The sequence below is a fragment of the Loxodonta africana genome, chromosome 6, assembly GCF_030014295.1.
Source record: "Loxodonta africana isolate mLoxAfr1 chromosome 6, mLoxAfr1.hap2, whole genome shotgun sequence".
NCBI classification, from domain to species: domain Eukaryota; kingdom Metazoa; phylum Chordata; class Mammalia; order Proboscidea; family Elephantidae; genus Loxodonta; species Loxodonta africana.
The window spans coordinates 125,602,986-125,616,852 of NC_087347.1; the positions used below are offsets into that span (position 1 = coordinate 125,602,986).

A 13,867-nucleotide genomic window follows, 5' to 3' on the forward strand; every position below is an offset into this window, starting at 1 on the left:
CAATCTCTTAACCACTGCACCACCATGGCTCCCCAGACCTGTCTAAGGATAGCAAAATCCCCAGATTCCATGGAGTGTCTGGTGGCGATGGGGGGGAGGGGCAGAGGTTGTGTTGGTGGGAAAGACTTAATCAGAAATAACTATACATTAAAAAAAAAAAAATCAGCTTGCAAATTACCTCCCCCCCCCCCCAGTTTTTGTTTTCTTTATAGTTCAGAAAAACCATCAGGTAAATTAATAGTTCAAAGCTTACCGCTTGCCCTCTTGAGGCTTCAGAACCCAGGTAGAGAACTTTGGTTTTTTTATGCAGCATTTATTGAGCATATACTAAGTCCTAGGCACATGGGGCAAATGAAGGTGAACAGACAGCTTGAGTGCCCAGAGAGGCTGACCTCAGCTAGGATGGAAATTGCTGGTTTATGTCAGTGTACCAGTGGCCAGTGTTGACAGGCATGTGGGCACGCTTAGACCGGGGGCCAGCTGTCCCAGGGCGGGGGACAGAATCTAGGAAGATGGTGGAGGAAATACGTAAGCTGAGCGTTAAGTTGCAGGTGATCCCTTCAGGGCGAAGGGCAGCCCTGACAGAATAGCATGGGTGCTGAGGTACAAATCAGGGGCAGGGGCTCATGACAAACGCTTTGCTTCAGAGCCTTCTGTTTTTTATTTTAGTTTATTTTTGGAGGAGGAGAGGCAGATAAAGAGATACTTACGAAGGAACAGAAATAACTAAAACAAATTTCCTTGGGCCCACAGGAGCGCTAGTTTGAGGTGGTTTGCGTATCTGATTTCAGACAAAAAACAGCAAACAACTGGAAAGGAACTTAGATCATGTAAGGCAGTACCCTCACTTTATAGCTTTAGAGGCTGAGTCATGTATGTATAAGAATGTAAAAATATCCTCTTCCCTGGTACTGATGACAGTAGCAGCCGGTGGAGGGAAGGGAAAATGGAGTCTCCTTCTTTAAGTTAATGTGTGTAGGAAACGCTGAACCCGCAGAAAGAGCAACTGTGAGAACTGTGATTTGTTTCTGGCCAGGACGTTTAATGAAAAGCAATAAGAAAATACAGATTTACCAAATACAGAAGTTCAGACTGAGATCTTGGCTTATTAGAAAGATTTAACAAAGGCTCAGTAGCAACCCTGGTAAGTTTGGGTCTGCGTAGAGACTGTTACCTAACCAATAAAGCTGCTTTGGTGAGTGAGCTGAGCTGCTAAGAGTTTTTTTTTTTTTTTTTTTAATTGTGGTAAAAATATATATAACAAAACACGCCAACTCAACGATTTCTATCATTCTCCCACCACCATTAACATAAATTCACTGCCCCCTAAACAGAAACTCTGCCTGCCCCCCTTCTTCCACTTCTGGTAGTTTTTGGTTTCTGTATATTTGCTTATTTCATATCTATGAGATGATACAGTGTTTTTCCTTCTGTTACCAGAAGCAGGTCCTGCCCCGTTCTTCTGGCCAGCAAAGACACAGGGAGGTGAGGAGGGAGGAAGAGCGTTTACTGCAAGCACGCAGGCAAGGAGGACGGAGGTGTACACCTCAGAGCAAGCTCCCCAGCAAAGGCAGGCAGAGCCTTTTACACCTTCCCGCACAAGGACGTACATACAAACGTCACCGACTACATAAGGGCATCATGGCGTGCAGGCGCAGTAAGACAAGTGGCATTTTTTTCCTTTTAGGTACGGGAAATGGCGGATAAGTCCCGGCCTGGGCGGAAACTATGGGATACTTGGAGGCTAGTAAGCTGGGTTTGACTGGCTTAAGGCAGGAACTGAGCCGCACGCAGCGTTCAGGATCTTCGAGGACAGTGGACAGGAGGGGACGGGTTCTGCTTGATAATGGCTGGACCCACATCGTTGCCATCCAGTGGATTCCAAGGAGTGGCTGGTGGATTTGAACTGTCAACCTTGTGGTAGCTCGCTGTAGCTCTTAACAGCTGCACCAGCAGGGCTCCATGATAATGGCCAAGCAACTGCTCACTGAGCCACGCGCATCGCTGTCTGTCACTTAAGGTTTGATGATTGTGGACAGGAGGGGGAAGCCTTGCTTGATGGTGGCTGAGCAGCTACTGGCTGCTCTGGCTGTCGCGTTTGCAACTGATTTATTTCCCTCAGCATGTTTTCAGGGTTCATCCATGTTGTGGCATGTATCAGGACTTCATTTCTCTTTATGTCTGAGTAATATCCCACTGTATGTATAGACCACATTTTGTTTATCCACTCATCTGTTCGTGGACACTAGGGTTGTTCCCACCTTTTAGTTATTGTGAAAACTGCTGTGATGAACACTCGTGTAAGAGCTACTTTCATTTTGTTGCCGTCACTTAGTCATTCAACAGGTCCAGCCTGCCATGTGCCAGGTCCTTTGCTCCTTTCTGATAATACAAGTAAGACCTGGTCAGATAGAAGAATCGCTGCCGAATGGAAAACAATCCAATTATAAAATTTCTTTGAAATCTTTATTTAAATCAATGGGGGAAATGAAATTCTTATAAAAATTAGGTTACTTTAATTTTTAAAGTATTTATAATTGTAGGAACTTTGCATATTATAATGATATATCAAACCGCTAAGACTACAGTTTTTTTTTCTACTGAGACTTAGTAAATAAACTTACTTTTCTTTATGATTTGATAATCTGTTTTAAAGGCTCATGTCAACTCATAACAATAACCTTAAAGACTTCAAATAAATCCTTAGATAACAATCTTAAGAGATTCGCATTCTGTATTGACAGACTCTCAAGGCTTTAAAAAACGTGAATTAATGTTAACCATTTGCTAAGCTTTGTTTTTGAAATAAGGAAATGGTGCTTAAACTTTTTAAGCTTTTAACTCTAAGTAATGGAGATAAAAATACAGATGAGTCCAAGTGCTGAATTTTATACTGTATACTAAAAACAAGAAAACCGAGTCGTTGCTGTCAAGCTGATTCCGACTCGTGGTGACCCCATGTGCCGCGGAGTAGAGCTGCTCCATAGGCTTTTCTTGGCTGTGATCTTTGCAGAAGCAGACCTCCAGGCCTTTCTTCCACAGCACTTCTGGGTGGGTTCTAACTGCTAACCTTTAGGTTAGTAGTCAAGTGCAAACTGATTGCACCACCCGGGGTACCATGTTATATACACATATATGTATATATATGTACGTATGTATATACACACATACGCAGATACACACACACACACAGCATATATACCAAAAAAAACCCCACTGCCGTTGAGTCAATTCCAGCTCATAGTGACCCTACAGGACAGACCAGAACTGCCACTGCTGTATAGGGCTTCCAAGTCTGTAAATCTTTTTTTTTTTATTGCACTTTAGATGAAGGTTTACATAGCAAACTAAAATTTTTTTCTCATTAAACAGTACACATATTGTTTTGTGACATTGGTTAACGACCCCACGACATGTCAACACTCTCCCTTCTAAACCTCGGGTTCCCGATTACCAGCTCTCCTGTTCCCTTCTGCCTTCTAGTCCTTGTCTCTGGGCTGGTGTGCCCCTTTAGTCTCGTTTTGTTTTACGGGCCTGTCTGATCTTTGGCTGAAGGATGAACCTTGGAGTGACTTCATTACTGAGCCATACTCTCAGTGTCTCTCCAGTCTCCATCAGGCCAGTAAGTCTGTTTTTTTTCTGTGAGTTAGAATCTTGTTCTACATTTTTCCCCAGCTCTGTCCGAGACCCTCTATGGTGATCCCTGTCAGAGCAGTCAGTGGTGGTAGCCGGGCACCATCTAGTTGTACTGGACTCAATCTGGTGGAGGCCATGGTAGATGTGGTTCTTTAGTCCTTTGGACTTAATTTCCCTTATATCTTTAGTTTTCTTCATTCTCCCTTGCTCCCGAAGGGGTGAGACCAGTGGAATATCTTAGATGGCTGCTCACAGGCTTTTAAGACTCCAGATGCTACTCACCAAAGTAGAATGTAGAACGTTTTCTTTATAAACTATGTTATGCCAGTTGAATTAGATGTTCCCCGAGACCATGGTCCCCACATGCCTCAAGGGGTTTAAATCTTCACGGAAGCAGACTGCCACATCTTTTCTCCCGCAGAGTGGCTGCTAGGTTTGAATCACTGACCTTTGAGTTAAGCAGCTGAGTGCTTAACCACTGTGCCACCAGTGATCCAGTGTGGCATATATACTATATATATAAGTAGAGGGTCAGCGAAGAAGAAGAAGACCCTCAATGAGAAGGATTGACACAGTGGCTGCAATCATGGGCCCAAGTATAACAACGATTGTGAGGATGGCGCAGGACCAGGCAGTGTTTCAATCTGTTGTACATAGGGTCGCCATTAATCGGAACTGACTCGACGGGACCTAACAACGACGTTGTAGTTTGGGTAAAATTCATGTTATTTAGGCTGCAGCATGATTTATATTGCTGTTATGTCCCTGGGCGGTGCAAATGTGTTTATAGGGAAACATTCCATCAGTGAACAATGAAGGGCCCACCAAGTGCTGATTACGGAGGGCCCAGGAGGGAAAGAGGCAGGCCTGATGCTTGCCCTTGTGTAGTGGAAGAAACAAACAAAAAGCAACTAAAAATAGAAAAATAAAAGAATTGCAAGTTGTAATAAGTGCAGTGAAAGAAACAAAGGGGCTGAGTTGGAGGGTGATGGAGAGGGAGAGACTTGAGGGGCAGTGGTGATCCTGGAAGCAGCGTCATTTAAGCTGACACCCACAGGAGAAGACTTAGGATTGGGAGGGGTCATGGGGTGGCAAGAAGAGTGGTAGGTGATGAGAGAGAAACGCTGGGTTCCGGAGACACCGTTTGAGCTCCTGAAGCAGGCTTTTTTCCTGGACATTTCAGTTATGTGAACTGATAAATAACTTTTTCATTTAAGCCACTGTCAGTGCGGACAAGACTCCTAAGTATACAGTGGGCTAACCCAAAATACACGGGCTAGAGTATTTGAATTCCCTGGAACTACCTTTAGCTGAACTTGCTACGTCTAGTGTTCACGCTTTATTCATTCAGAATGAAACAGTTTTGTGTCGTATCACTTCTCCGTGCCATTGCCTGGGTCCGAGTTCTTAGACTTGAGTTGTATGTGCGTTGTCAAAGCCCTGTGTACTGTAAGTTAGAATTCTCTTGGTTGGAAATGACAGAAACATGAAACATAAGGTAAATAAGGTTAGACAGCAAAAGGGGATTGCTTCATTGGGAGAATACCGGTGTATGTCATTGGTTCAAAAAAGAAATGAAAAAATCAAGCCACAGGAAGGGGACAGAGGCTACAGTGGGGACTCAAGAGCAGCTGGAAAGAGGGACTGAAAGCTGCCAAGACTGCCTCCACGTTTCTCTCCGTGTGCCAGCTCTGTCTGTCTTGGCTGTAGATCATCTTCCACCACTTGGCAAGAAGCATGGCTGTCAATATGTAAAATTGGTGGCCTGCGGACATGCATTGTTCGTTTACACAGTACTTGTAAGAATTGATCTAGTTACTAACCCTTAAAAGAGGGAGATTTCACAGAAAAATGCAAATTCCTAGTGTCTCTTAACAAGTCAGAAGGCCCGACCTTCCTAAATGGAAGCCATCATCAGGTGGTGCTGAGGAGTTGCTGTCCCTTTGGAAGGGGCCTGCGCTGTCTGAGAGGCCACAGCTGCCCTGATGCTCTTACTCCGGCCCCCATCAGGCTTCTGTAGGGCATGGCTGGCTCCTTCTCCCAGCTTTTGCTGTGCTGGGCCCAGCCCTCTCAGTCTCAAACCCAGCAATCTGAGGGAAATGACTCCTTGCCCTCCCTTGGGTCAAGTGCCCTTCTTTGGAACAGCCAGTTTCCCCCAGGGGATGGGGGCCACATACCAACCTGGCATACTTACATACTCACCCCACCCTCACCTCCTCTCCTGGAGTAACCATGAGGTTGGGGAGGGGAGGCAGTTTCTGGAAAAGGGATGCTAAGCAGACAGCACCTTAAATTATGTATCTGGGATCATTTCCATGTTATTTAGTGAAGTCTTTTTTTTTTAACTCATTTTTCCCACCAGATGTACCTTTGCCAAAAGGGCCTGTTCTTGTTTTTGTTGTATGTGTGAAATGCTATTACTTTAAGCAGTCATCTGCTCTTTAATTTTGGAGGAGACTTGAGAGGACTTCAGAGAAGCTCTAGTGATTTATGGCAGGAAATAAAATAGTAATGGAAGTACCGCTGACCTGCAGTATTTGCAGATTCTGTATATATGAATTCACCAACTCTCTAAAATTCATGTGTAACCCTAAAATCAATAACTCATGGAGCTTTCATGCTCATTTGCAGACACGTGCAGAGTGGCAAAATTTTGAATCACCCGATACGTGTGTTCCCAGCTAAGACTGAAAAAAGCTACGTGCTGTCTTCTTGTTCAGCTCTTATACTGTAAACAGGTGGCCTTTTTGTGGTCTATTTACTGCCACATTTTTCACATTTCTGTGCTTTTCGTCGGTGATTTTGCTATTTGAAATGGCTCCCAAACATAGTGCTGAAGTGCCGTCCAGTGTTCCTAAGTACAAGAAGGCTGTGATGTGCCGTATAGAGAAGATACAGGTGTTAGAGAAGCTTTGTTCAGGTGAGTTATAGTCCTGTTGGCTGTGAATTCAACGTTAACGAATCAACAGTATATATTAGATAAGGTGTCCAAACAGAAACACACACGAAACAAGGCCGTGTGTTGATCGTTTGATGAAAATGTTGTGACCTGAGGCTTGCAGGAACCTAACCCTGTATTTTGCTAGGAGCAGGGGTTCAGTATTTGCTAATTCAGTGCTCCTGGCGAGTTTATAGAACGTGACTACAGTGAATAATGAGACGTGACTGTGTGTGCTTGTTCTTTATAGGAACGATAGCCACATGGTTTGACTACACTAAATCGGGAGATACAGAATCTTGTCGTAGGTTGTTTACCCCACCACATAATATGGAAGATTTGGGGTGTTTAAACAAATCTTCAAAAAATTTTCCTGAGTTGATTTTCTGGGTTTTGTTGAGAGAAGATCGAGAAATTTGTACAGTTTTTCTTAATGTAAAGGATGGTAACTGGACCGTCCTTACAAAACTAAAGTAATACTTCAGTCCTTTGAGTGTATCCATGAAAAATAAATGTTTCGGTCGGAAGTTATGATGTAACATGGCTTGTCTGTTTGTTTTTATGGATGACCTAAGCTAGAATTGCAAAAAGTTGCCACAAATATAGTAACAATCCTCCAAATCTGATTTAGTGAAAAATAAAATTTAGGTATTGATAGAATTGTGTTTAAAAAACAAAAACCTGTCTCCTGGCTTCTCCAGTTTCTATTCAGCTCTGAGTTGTGAAAATCCAGTAATACACTTTAAAATCAGAATCCCCCTTTTTTCTTCTTTAATTTTATTTTATGACTTGAAGTGGGCATGTTGTTTTAAGCCTTCATTATTTTGTTCTATCTTTTGTAAAATTCTAAGCGTTCTCAAGATAATCTTTTAATTTTTCCCCCTATTTTCTATTTCTGAAGACTTTAAAGCTGTATAGTAAGTATGTGGAAATGATCGTACCCGACTTTGAAGTACTGAAGATAAGTAAAACATTGTTATGTGATTAAGAGGCTTGCTCTGTTAGGAGATAAATAGGAAGAGGAAAAGGATTTACCTGGTGGATTGTATGAAAAGTTAGAGGCCGTCTTAGGGATGGCATCAGAAGGTTGACTGATGGTATTTCATTGCTGCATCTAGGTACCAAGCCTAGATTATGTACCAGATTGTGAAAAGTGAATCCATTTTCCTAAGTCATCAAGATAACCTGCAAAAACAAAGGTGGTAGCATAGTGTTGACTGTGAACTACTAGGTATTAGAAAATAAGAATTCCTTTTTAAAGTTAAGCTCATGGTTCCACCCAGATTAGTATCTGCTTCTTATAGAATTAAGGTTAGAAAATGGCTCTAAACAAACAAACAAAAAAACAAACCTACTGCCATCAAGTCGATTCCGACTCATAGTGACCCTATAGGACAGAATAGAACTGCCTGATAGAATTTCCAAGGAGCATGTGGGCAGATTTGAACTGCTGACCTCTTCGTTAGCAGCCGTAGCACTTAACCACTACGCTACCAGGGTTTCCAAAATGGCTCCAATCTTGGTTAATTCAGTTCATGTTTAACTGTGTTTTCTGTGATAAATATGGATGAAACAGTAGTTAGCAAAATATGGGATCTGTTTTTCAAAGAGCTTAAAGTCTAATGCAATGGTTTTCTATCCAGGAGTGAATCAGGATCATCTGGGCGACTGTCATGGATTGAATTATGTCCCCTCCAAAATGCGTGTATCAATTAGGCTGGGCCATGCATGATTCCCGGTATTGTGTGACCTTCCTTTATGTTGTAAACCCTACCTCTTTGATGTTAACGAGGGAGGATGGGCGGCAGTTGTGTTAGTGAGGCAGGACTCAACCTACAGGATTGGATTGTGTCTTGAGGCAATCTCTTGAGATATAAAAGAAAGAAGAGAGCAGAGAGACAGGGGGACCTCATACCACCACGAAAGCAGTGCTGGGAGTAGAGCCTGTATTTTAGACCTGGAGTCCCTGCATAGAGAAGCTTCTTGACAAGGGGATGATTGTTGAGAAGGCCGACAGAGAGAGAAAGCCTTCCCCTGGGGCTGACACCCTGAATTTGGACGTTTAGCCTACTTTACTGTGAAGAAATAAATTTCTCCTTGTTAAAGCCACCCACTTGTGGTATTTCTGTTATAGCACCACTAGATGACTAAGGAAACAGGCCGCAGGGCCCCATGCTCCTAAATTGGACTCTCTAGGCCAGTGGCACCTGTATTTTTGTCTTTATTATTTTTTGTAACTTTCTTTTTTCTTCTAAACATTTTATTGTGGTTTGGATGAAAGTTTACAGAGCAAATTAGTTTCTCGTTCAACAGGTTATACACATTTTATTTCATGACGTTAGCTGCAATCCCCCTGTCAGTGTGTGACAGCCCTCCACCACCTTCCTCCTGGGTTCCTTGTTTCCATTCGCCAATCTTTCCTGCCTCTTCATACTTTCTGAATGTTGTTTTTGGGCAAATGCTGCCCTTTTGGTCTCGTATGGTTGATTGTTCTGAGGAGCACTGTCCTCTTGGGTGTTATTGTTCACTTTATAGGCCTGACTATTGTTTGTCTGAAAGGGGATCTCCAGGAGTGGGTCCAGTTCCAGGTTTGAAGAGCATCTAAGGGCCATAGTCTCGGGGGCTCCACCAATCTCTATCAGACCAGTAAGTCTCGTCTTTTTTATGAATTTGAGTTTTGTTCTACATTTTTTTCCCACTCTGTTCAGGACCTTCTATTGTGATCCCTATCAGAGCAGTCACTAGTGGTAGCTGGGCGCCATCTAGTTCTTCGGAGTCTTTTTTATTTTCTTCACTCTTCTTTGCTCTGGATGGGAAAAGACCAATAGTTGTATCTTAGATGACTGCTTGCAAGCTTTTAAGACCCCAGTTGCTACTCATGAAAGTAGGATGCAGAACCTTGTCTTTATGGACTATGTAATGCTGATTGACCTAGATGGTCCCCCAAGACTATGGTCCTCAGCCCTCAAGTCCAGTGACTCAGGCCCTCAAGGTGTTTGGTTATGGCTAAGGAGTTTTCGTAACTTTACCCCCTGGGTGTTCTACTCTGTATGTGGATATCTTACAGCACATGCAAATACATATGTAGAAGTTTCCTCTGCCAAACCTATATATGCTCATGGGTGTCCTCTCATACGCCATCCCACACCTGTTCAGCTTACATATCTATGGATCTATTCACTCATATTGTTTGTTATTACTGGTATTGCAGGATTGTGTATGTAATAGTATTGACCGTCGTTGCCTTTTACTCTTGTGTACTTCCCAGTGTCTTCCTTTGCCTTGGTCATGTTATGCTGACATTCCCCTTATTGTGTATTGCCTTTCCCTTCTCCTAAGTTAATACATGTCGACTATTTAGTCAGTGATTTTCCCTCCCTCCCTGCCCCACTCCTGGTAACCATTAAGGAATGTTTCTGTGTGTAAACTTTTTCTTGACTTTTTATAATAGCAGTCTCATACAATATTTATCCTTTTGTGATTGACTTATTTCACTCAGCATAACGTCCTCCAGGGTCATCCATGTCGTGAGATGTTTTGCATAGTATTCCGTTGTGTGTATGTGTCATAGTTTGTTTATCCATTCATCTGTTGATGAGCACTTAGGTTGTGTCCTTTTTTTTTTTGCAATCATGAATAATGCTGTGATGGACATGGGTGTGCATATATCTATTCCTGTCACGGCTCTTATTTCTCTAGGATATATGCTAGGAGATTGCTGGATCATAAGACATCTCTATGTCTAACCTTCTACAGAGTGCCATACTGTTTTCTATAGTGGTTATACCATTTTACAATCCCACTAGCAGAATATGAGAGCTCCAGTCTCCCCACACCCTCGTCAGCATTTGTTGTTTTCTGTTTTTTAATATCATTGCCATTATTGACAGGTTCAGATGATATCTCATTGTTGTTTTGATTTGCATCTCTCTAATGGCTAATGATCAAGAACATGTCTTCATCTATTTGTTGGCCACCTGAATGTCTTCTTTGGTCAAGTATCTGTTTATGTCCTTTGCCCACTTTTTTTTGTCTTTTTTTTTTATTGTGCTTTAAGTGAAAGTTTACAAATCAAGTCAGTCTGTCATACAAAAACTTATACATACCTTGCTATGTAACCCTAGTTGCTCTCCCCCTAATGAGACAGCACACTCCTCCTCTCCACCCTGTATTTCCTGTGTCCATTCAACCAGCTCCTGTCCCCCTCTGCCTTCTCACCTTGCCTCCAGACAGGAGCTACCCACATAGTCTCATTTGTCTCCTTGAGCCAAGAAGCTCACTCCTCAGCAGTATCATTTTCTGCCTTATAGTCCAGTCCAATTCCTGTCTGAAGAGTTGACTTCAGGAATGGTTCCAGTCTTGGACTAACAGAGGGTCCAGGGGCCTCTGGGGTCCCTCCAGTCTCAGACCATTAAGTCTGGTCGTTTTATAAGAATTTCACGTCTGCATCCCACAGTTCTCCCATTCCATCAGGGATTCTCTGTTGTGTTCCCTGTCAGGGCAGTCATAGGTGGTAGCAAGGCACCATCTAGTTCTTCCAGTCTCACTTTGCCCACTTTTGAATTGCATTGTTTGTCTTTTTGTTGTTGAGGTGTTGAAGTTTTCTATAAATTTTAGAGATTAGCCCCTTTGCAGACCAAAATTTTTCCCCAGTCTATAGGTTCTCTTTTTACTCTTTTGATGTGCAATAGTGTTTATTTTTTTATAACTTTTTATTGTGAAATTCTCAGACATATACAAAAGTAAAGAGAATGTATAAAGAACTACCTTGAACCTTAACTCAGCTTTAATAGTTACCAATTTATGGCTAATCTTACTTCATCTATACCCCTGCTCACTCTCTTCCTCTTTATTATTTTGAAGTGAATCTAGTATCATTGAACATCATTTGTAAATAATTCAGTACGTATCTGTATCCAAATGATGAGGATTCTTTTGTTTGCTAGACAAAACCAAACGTACTGTCATGTCACATAAACATTTTAAAACAATAATTCCCTAATAGTATCAAATTCAGTCAGTGTTCAAATTTCTCTAATTTTCTTATATATTTATTTGTTTAAATTAGGATGCACATACAATCCTATGTTTCAACTGGTTGATACGTCTCTTAGGTCTCATAATTTATAGGTTCCCTCTCCATCTGTCCTTTTTTTCCTCGCAATTTCTTTGTTGAAGAAACTGGGTTGTTTGTCTCATGTAATTTCCTCTAGTTTATATATTGCAGATAGTATTTCTTTGGTGGTGTTTAACATATTCCTTTGTCTTCTGTCATACCTGTAAATTAATAGTTAGATTTAGAAGTTTTTGGGCAAGCTTTAGCTCGTCACAAATATTTAATAATATCGTGTTCAGGGTGCACGTTCTCTGCTGTCAGGCTCTCTCATTTATGGTAATGTTAGCAGCTCTTGGTGCTGAATGCCTAGATCTTTTCATACATAAGGGGTTGCAAAATGGTAATAGTTGGAATTCTATTATTCTTTTTATTTGTTGGAATATTGCTATAAAGAGAAACTTTGCCTCATCTATTATTGGTTACCCAATAGTACAGTTTGTATAGGAGAAGCATGATACATTTTTCAGTCTTTCCCTTTATTTATTGGAAACACTGGTGGCGTACTGGTTAAGTGCTACGGCTGCTAACCAAAGGGTTGGTAGTTCGAATCCACCAGGCGCTCCTTGGAAATTCTATGATGCAGTTCTACTCTGTTCTATAGGGTCGCTATAAGTCGGAATCGACTTGATGGCACTGGGTTTGGTTTGATTGGTTTTTGTTTATTAGTTTTAAAAATACAGTAATGAGTTGGTTCACTTAATTCTCCCAAGGTAGACAATTAGGTTTTTTTTTTTTTTTTTTTTAAATTGCGTTTTACTCAACAAATTTGATGTGTTTCAGTCCTTTGCAGTTACTGTCTTTAGTGATGCTTAGGTTGTCCATCTTTGACCAATCTCTTCAAGTTGTCTCCTGAGCGTGTGTGTGTGCATTTTTTTTTTTTTGTAGTTTACAGTATTTATTGTTAAACTATACAAAGTACCTCTGGGAAGGGCTGCCACTCTATTAGTTTATCTTCTAGAATCAATGTTCATGACAGAACATTCAAGAGATAACATTTCCTTAATGGAGCATCAGTGAGAAATGTGGCGTGATGTGTGTTATGGAAAGTAGTTTAAAATATGCCCTCATTTTTATTTCTTCATGTTCTTCACGCATCATTCATTCCTTTATTCATTCTCTAGGAATTTCTAGTTTTCTAACCCACTTGTAGGCCAGAGCTCTAGACCCTGGAGACACACTCCTGAATAAGTTACAACCTCTTTGCCCGAGGAGTACACATAGACGTGCTTACAAATAGCTACAAGGTTTGTGACGTGTCGTTAGGATGACAGTGATAGAGGGATTTAGGGAAGGAGGGGTGTGCCTTCAACATCTGTTCTCACGCTTGTGTACACCGTCCCTTAGTTTGTTTCTTGTCACAAATGTTTAGTAATTTGATGTTAGATGATGCTAAGAAGTAGGAGGACTCCATGTAGGTTTTCAGCACTAACGGAAAATGATGTCTAGACCGAATAGACACTTTCACTGCAGCCACTGCATTTGACTTTTCCATTATTCAACCTTTACAAGTCTGCAGTTCATCTGTGTCTTAGTCTCTTAGCGCTGCTATAACAAATTACACTAATGGATGGTTTTAACAAGCAGAAATTTATTTCCTCACAGTTTAGGAGGCTGGAAGTCTGAAATCAGGGCACCGGTTCTAGGGGAAGGCTTTCTTTCTCTGTTGGCTCTGGGGGAAGGTCCTTGGCTGGCTCTGGGGGAAGGTCCTTGGCTGGCTCTGGGGGAAGGTCCTTGGCTGGCTCTGGGGGAAGGTCCTTGGCTGGCTCTGGGGGAGGGTCCTTGGCTGGCTCTGGGGGAAGGTCCTTGGCTGGCTCTGGGGGAAGGTCCTTGGCTGGCTCTGGGGGAAGGTCCTTGGTTGGCTCTGGGGGAAGGTCCTTGGCTGGCTCTGGGGGAAGGTCCTTGGCTGGCTCTGGGGGAAGGTCCTTGGTTGGCTCTGGGGGAAGGTCCTTGGCTGGCTCTGGGGGAAGGTCCTTGGCTGGCTCTGGGGGAAGGTCCTTGGTTGGCTCTGGGGGAAGGTCCTTGGTTGGCTCTGGGGGAAGGTCCTTGGCTGGCTCTGGGGGAAGGTCCTTGGCTGGCTCTGGGGGAAGGTCCTTGGCTGGCTCTGGGGGAAGGTCCTTGGTTGGCTCTGGGGGAAGGTCCTTGGCTGGCTCTGGGGGAAGGTCCTTGGCTGGCTCTGG

General features: G+C 42.5%; 1 protein-coding gene across 4 annotated transcripts in view; it reads left to right on the plus strand.

The window, feature by feature from the left end:
* The window catches only part of RALB (RAS like proto-oncogene B), a 68,195-nt gene that overhangs the window by 11,606 nt on the left and 42,722 nt on the right, over positions 1–13,867 (plus strand). The window contains exon 2 of one of the 4 annotated variants that reach the window (XM_064287307.1): positions 9,110–9,220. The exons of 1 other annotated variant lie outside the window; for it this stretch is intronic. The gene's annotated coding sequence lies outside the window, so the exon portion shown is untranslated. Of the gene's footprint in view, positions 1–1,267; positions 9,221–13,867 lie in introns of those variants that run through there. 2 more of the 4 variants (XM_064287305.1, XM_003416696.4) reach the window with 2 other exon arrangements.